This window comes from Rattus norvegicus, chromosome 3 (genome assembly GCF_036323735.1).
Source record: "Rattus norvegicus strain BN/NHsdMcwi chromosome 3, GRCr8, whole genome shotgun sequence".
Taxonomy (NCBI): domain Eukaryota; kingdom Metazoa; phylum Chordata; class Mammalia; order Rodentia; family Muridae; genus Rattus; species Rattus norvegicus.
This window is the reverse complement of record NC_086021.1, coordinates 31,562,000-31,568,061: the sequence shown is the minus strand read 5'-3', so window position 1 is coordinate 31,568,061 and position 6,062 is coordinate 31,562,000.

Sequence of the window (6,062 nt, the reverse complement as noted above, 5' to 3'; positions counted from 1 at the left end):
ATAATGTCATCAAGATCATGACGCCATGGAAGCCTGTGTGTGTGTGTGTGTGTGTGTGTGTGTGTGTGTGTGTGTGTGTGTGTGTGTGTGTGAAAAGACTTGGACCACAATGGTGGCAAGTTTGGGTCTCTCTTCCTAGCACATGTGTATAATGTACATGTGTATACATGTGTATAAGATAACATAGTTTCTGAATGCAGGCTGGAGGCCTATGGATTCATAGTAAATGTCCAATAGTTGGAACTACTCCATAGAAATGTCCACTGAGAGCAAGCTGGAATCTATGTAAGTGCAGCTCAGAATTTTTGCATCAGTCACAAGGAGAGATGGACAAGGAATTAGGCCTTCCTCCTCTTTTCTGACAACACCCATGTGCCTACCCTTAACCCCCAATGCGCGTGTTTGCACACGTGCGCGCACACACACACACACACACACACACACACACACACACACACCTGTGCAGTGCAGTCCCTGATAGGCCTCCTCTCTCTCCACACACGACTAGCTGCCCTCACTCTGGTTGCCTGGCTTATGCCATCAAATGATTTTGTGGTGATCTCTGAATTTGTCTTCCTGCCCAAAGATCCCTTCAAAAACCACAGTGCTGGTGTTGGCCTCACCTTGTGGTTCTCTGACACAGATACACTGTGCTACCCAAGTTGATTTGGTGATTAGAGTTCATTTGTATGACTGTGGTAGGCGTCCCACAGGGACTCCCTGCAGATTGCACTCATCAACTATAGAGGGCAGGTGAGAGGATCGGTGTGGATCATTCTTGGTCAGGTTTCTGAAGGGTACAACGTCCCCCTGGATGAGTGAGCCTGCAGGCTGCCAGTGGAATTGCTGAGGCCGGGGAATATTGCATTGGCAAAGGTGCCAACAGTACCTACGGCTGAAGGTTTTCAACAGGACGGGGAGCTTTCCCCACACATCTGCCTTGCATGGCCCCAGACACTCTTCGAAGGCCTTCTGTGTGGAAACCACCAGGGTTTGAGCAGAAATACAAAGGGAGTCCCACCAGAGAGTTAGAAGTGCTCTTGGACTGTCTGAGAAAGCAGGAGCTCAGGTAGAGGCCTCGGAGCCTCCAAGAATGCCTTGCCCAATCCAGTATCACAAGAGCAAGCATTAGGTGTCTACTGTCGGGAGGAAACCGAGGCTGGGAGGGACCAGCTCATGTATCATACAGGCCTTCTCTAGGACACACTGATGGAGTCATCACATGCCAACAGTGTCACTCACCATCACACCTCCCCTGGCCTGCCCATGCCACATGCACTCCCCTATCTGTGAGGAACAGACACAGCAGGCCCCATCTTTCAGCGCTAATGCCCTGTGACTCCATGGTGATCTTCAATATCTTGTTAAAGGTCTGCACACAGTAGGTACCCAAAGGTGCCTCTGATCTTCCACTTGGACCCAAACACCATGAGCACATAACATGCTGACTGAACTGACGGCATCGCCTCAGTGAAGGCTGCTGAGCCAGGAGACAAAGGAAGAGGCTTCTCTCCTAGCTCAGATGTGAGGATGCAGGGCACCACTCTGTGTGTGCACCGGATGATGGGGTCGGGGCTTCGATAGCCCCTGTCTGTCTGCAGGTACAGGGCAGAATCAGGGGGAAGCTTACTCACCCTCTGGTTTCCCTGATCCCATCACCCGTGAGAGTGTCAGTCCTGAAGGAGATGGCTAAGTCAGTAAAGTGCTTGCCATTCAAGCATGAGAACCCGAGTGTAACCCCCAGCACCCACATTGAAGGCAGGCCTGGTGACATGCACCTGTAATCCCAGTGCCTGGAGCAGGGAGGATGGTTGGAGAGAGGAGGATCCCACACGAGCCAGGCTGACTGATGAGAGAGATCCAGGTCAATAAGAGGTCCTGTGTCATTCAACAAATAATAAATAGGAGAATTGGATGAGAAGTGACATTGACTATTGTCCTCTAGCCTCCATATACATCTACAAATACATATACATCTACAAATGTACATGTGTGCACACATGTCCACACATACATATAAAGAATGCACAGATTGTTCTAGAGCACTATCCATGGATCCAACTCTTACCTCTAAAGACACAACCAGGCCAGTAAGATAGCCTGAAAGACTGATGTCAATATCCAGGACCCACAGAATAGAGGGGAAACTTACTTCTGCATGCTGTTCTGTGACTTCTGTGCGCATGCTTGCAAGCACACACACACACACACACACACACACACACACACACACACACACACACACACTGACCAGGCAGTCCAGCATAGCCTTTGAGCCCTGGCCTGATACAGCTGCTAAGGTAATTGCCTCCTTCTCTTCCTTTGAGTCGCTCTGTCTAATTACACAGCCCTAACCACACAGTTGGGTTTTGTCTGCATTTGAACCATGTATACATGAACTCACGAAGTCAGGCTTCTTTGATCCTTTTTCTCGTCCTCAAAGTTACGTGTTTGGGTTTGTTACGTGTCATCTCCTCAGTCTGGCTTACTCCTGTTTAGATGCATGTGGCTTTGTGGGTTTTGTTCTGTTGTAGCTGTTTTGTTTCGTAGCATGGCGTTTCACCTCATGAACATGCCATCCTCTGACAGGCGTTGGGCACTAGACAAGCTGCTTGGAGTAACAGTCCTTACTGCCTAGTGCTCGTGAGACTTCTTTCCAGAGGAACAAAATACCAACTCCAGGGTGGGTGAGCGAGGCCCATCCTATTTATTCCTCTTCATGGGGAAGGCCATTTCCCCAGACACTGCTTCCTGCCCGGTGTGTTCACTCTCACCAGCCCAGTGGTATTCGTGTGGTTTCAATGTGATTTTAACCTTCCTCACAGTTCCAGGCCAATTTCAAGGGCAGTCCTAAACAGGAGTCCTCTCAGACTCAAGAAGCATGTTAGGGTCATAAGGCTTCTCCTCCTTACTGCTCTGATCCCCTTCCTCCTCCTCCCTCCTCCTCCTCCTTCCTCTTCCTTTCCTGCTCCTCTGTCTTTCATTTGTTTATTTATTATTTTTGTGACAAGATCCCACATAGCTGTGGCTGGCTTTGAACTTGCTATATAAGCAAGGATAACTGAATTTCCCGATCTTCTGCCTCCACCTGCTAAGTGCTGAGATTACAGGTGTGGGACACCACACCCAGACTATTTCTGTTACTTCCAATGGTCCCAGGGTGGTGGTAACAGGAGTGTCTCCCAGAGGCTGGGAATGAGGAGGCAAGGGAGAGATGATGGCTCAGCTTCCAGATGGCAGGAGAAATAGCTGCCAGTGTCCTGGCAGAGTAGCCATCCCTGCCCTCAACCATCTGCACATGTTGGGATAGATCCTGGAAGTTTTGAATAACCCAGAACAATGAAACTCACTCTTTATACACTGCATACGATATCAAAATGATGTATACTGTACCTTACTACGTTGTATTCTGCAGTAGCTGGGGAGATGGTTCAGCCATAAGGAACGTGCTCACTGCTTTTTTAAAGACCTGAATTTCACTCCCGGCCCCCGCAGTGGGCAGCTCACAATCACCTGTAACTCTGCCTCCTGAGGACTCCAATGAGCCGGAGAGATGGCTCAGCGGTTAAGAGCAGTGACTGCTCGTCCAGAGGTCCTGAGTTCAATTCCCAGCAACCACATCGGTAATGGGATTCAATGCCCTCTTCTGGTGTGTCTGCAGATGGCTATATAAAAGTAATAAATAAATCTTTAAAAATGAAAACAGAGGGCTCCAATCCAATGTCTCTGGCCTCCTCACTCAGGTACCTGTGGCCACACAGAGACAATGCTGAACTCCAGCTTCTTTCCATGGCCCCTTCAATCCTGTTGTCTCCACTTCAACTTGAACTTCACCTTCACCAATTTCCTCTCTGCAGGGAGACCTTGACATGGGAGCCCACGCCCTAATGTCTCCATGAAATGACCCCTTTATACCTTTAAAACCAACACTGTGTTATTCTCTTCAAGCTACCAACTTGATGTGCATCTTGACCCCCACCCTCCCAGACCACAGCTTCTGAGCACTGACCCTGAGGAAATACTTCCCAGAAGATTTTGCCCCATGCTGGTTAATCGCAACTGATTTTACATGTCCAGCTGACTTGCATCGATTGTCCCAATAAAGCAAGGATTTCACCTCAGTAGTCCTGCTTTCCTGTTAGCCCCAGCCGATGGTTCAGTCCCACCTGACACACAACGGCAGATCCTTCATTCTAAAATATCACAGGGATGGCGCAGAGAATCTTTGAGGAAGTCTCAAACCTCCTTTTAGAAACTTTATAAGCGAAGCTTCCACCATCTGTATTTTTTTTTCTGCATTATCTTCCAGACTCCCACAGAATTGAGCGCACTAAGCTCAATTTCCCAGCTCAAATTTCCAATGCTTCCACAATTCTGAAACACACACACACACACACACACACACACACCACCACCACCACCAACAACAACAACAACGACGACGACAACCACAAACCCGATGTTATAGCAACACTACTTCTAGCTCCAATTTCTGTTCTAGTTAGGTCTCTCTTGGTCAATAAACACCATGACTAAATCTACACAGGGAGGAAAGGGTTTATTTAAATTTGTGTTCCCATGTTACAGTCTATTGCTGTAGGAAGTCAACTAAAACTCAAGGCAGGAACTTAACCAGAAACCAACCAAGGGATGCTACTCTCTGGCCTGCTCCTTCTAGCTTGCTTAGTTATCTTTGTTAAGCTGCCCGGGTCCTCCTGCCTAGAGCAGGCATGGTGGGTACACATGTAATTCCACCACTTCGGAAGCAGAGGCAAGATGATCATTGTAAGGACAGTTCAGTCTACAGATTGAGACCCTGCTCTTCCCAACAGTCACACCATATCCCATAAATATCTACAAATAAAAAAGCAGAGAGACTCAGTGAGTAAAGATGCTTTGCTACCAAAACTGATGGCCCAAGTTCAATCCCTGGAACCCATGTAGTGGGAAGAACTGACTCCACATGTTAGATGTGGCATACGGATAAATAAATATAATAGTTTTTATTTACAAAGCAGGCTAAAGAGATGGCTCAGTGTGTGAAGTGCTTACTTGTGCAAGCGAGTCTGGATCCCCAGCACCAACCTAAAATCAAAGGTGGCCTCGGCAGGGAAGGGCGGTAGAGACGAGTGTATTTCTGGTCATCCACTGGAGTTAAGATGGTATGCAGGTACAGTGAGAGACCTTGTCTCAAAAACTAAGGGGAGGTTGATGGAACTCGCTGGCGAATTCTGACAAAATCACAGGTCTCACGTGGGAGATTTATCCGAAAAGGCAGGGGTACAGAGCCTGCCTCTGGATGGAGGAAGGAAAGAAGGGGTACAGGGGGAGGAAAAACTTGGCTTTTTATCAGGCCACGGACCATGAACGGGAGAACATGCAACATGGGTAACAATGGGAATGAGTCACCTCTGGCAGCTAGTGATGATGCGTCTTGTCACCTGGCCCCTTGGGACTGACTATGAAGGTACCTGATTGCTCACATTGCCTTGAAGTTCCTTTGGGCTGACCGTGAAGATGCCTGATTGCTAACAGGGGTGCCATAGAGAAATGCCCTGATATCAATCTCTAGCCTGCACATGTGCACACAGAGGCCAGTACACCACACGTGCATGTGCATCCATACATGCATACATACAAATACATACCCACATTCACGTAAAGCATGTGTGCACATTCGTATGCACACAGACAAAACACACAAATATGTACAACGAGACACAAAACCTTCCTATGATAAAATGTTTAAGTTAATAAACAAAGGTAAAGTCTATGAGCAAATAAATAAGTAGCCAGGCACGGTGGTGCACACTTGTGATCCCAGCCCTCATGGAAGGAGAACCAGTTAAAGGTTATCAATCTACCATCCCAAGCTTCAAGAAACCCTGTCTCAAAACAAGAGCCTACGAAAAAAGCCACACTACCCTCGTCCAACAAATTGCTCTGTTTATAGGAAGAAATTAAATCCCAGGAAAGACAGAAAACAGACAACAGACTCAATTGCATATGGCGGCCGGAGGCAGAGTACTTTCAGTGTAACAGCCCAGGCTTAGCTAAGCTTG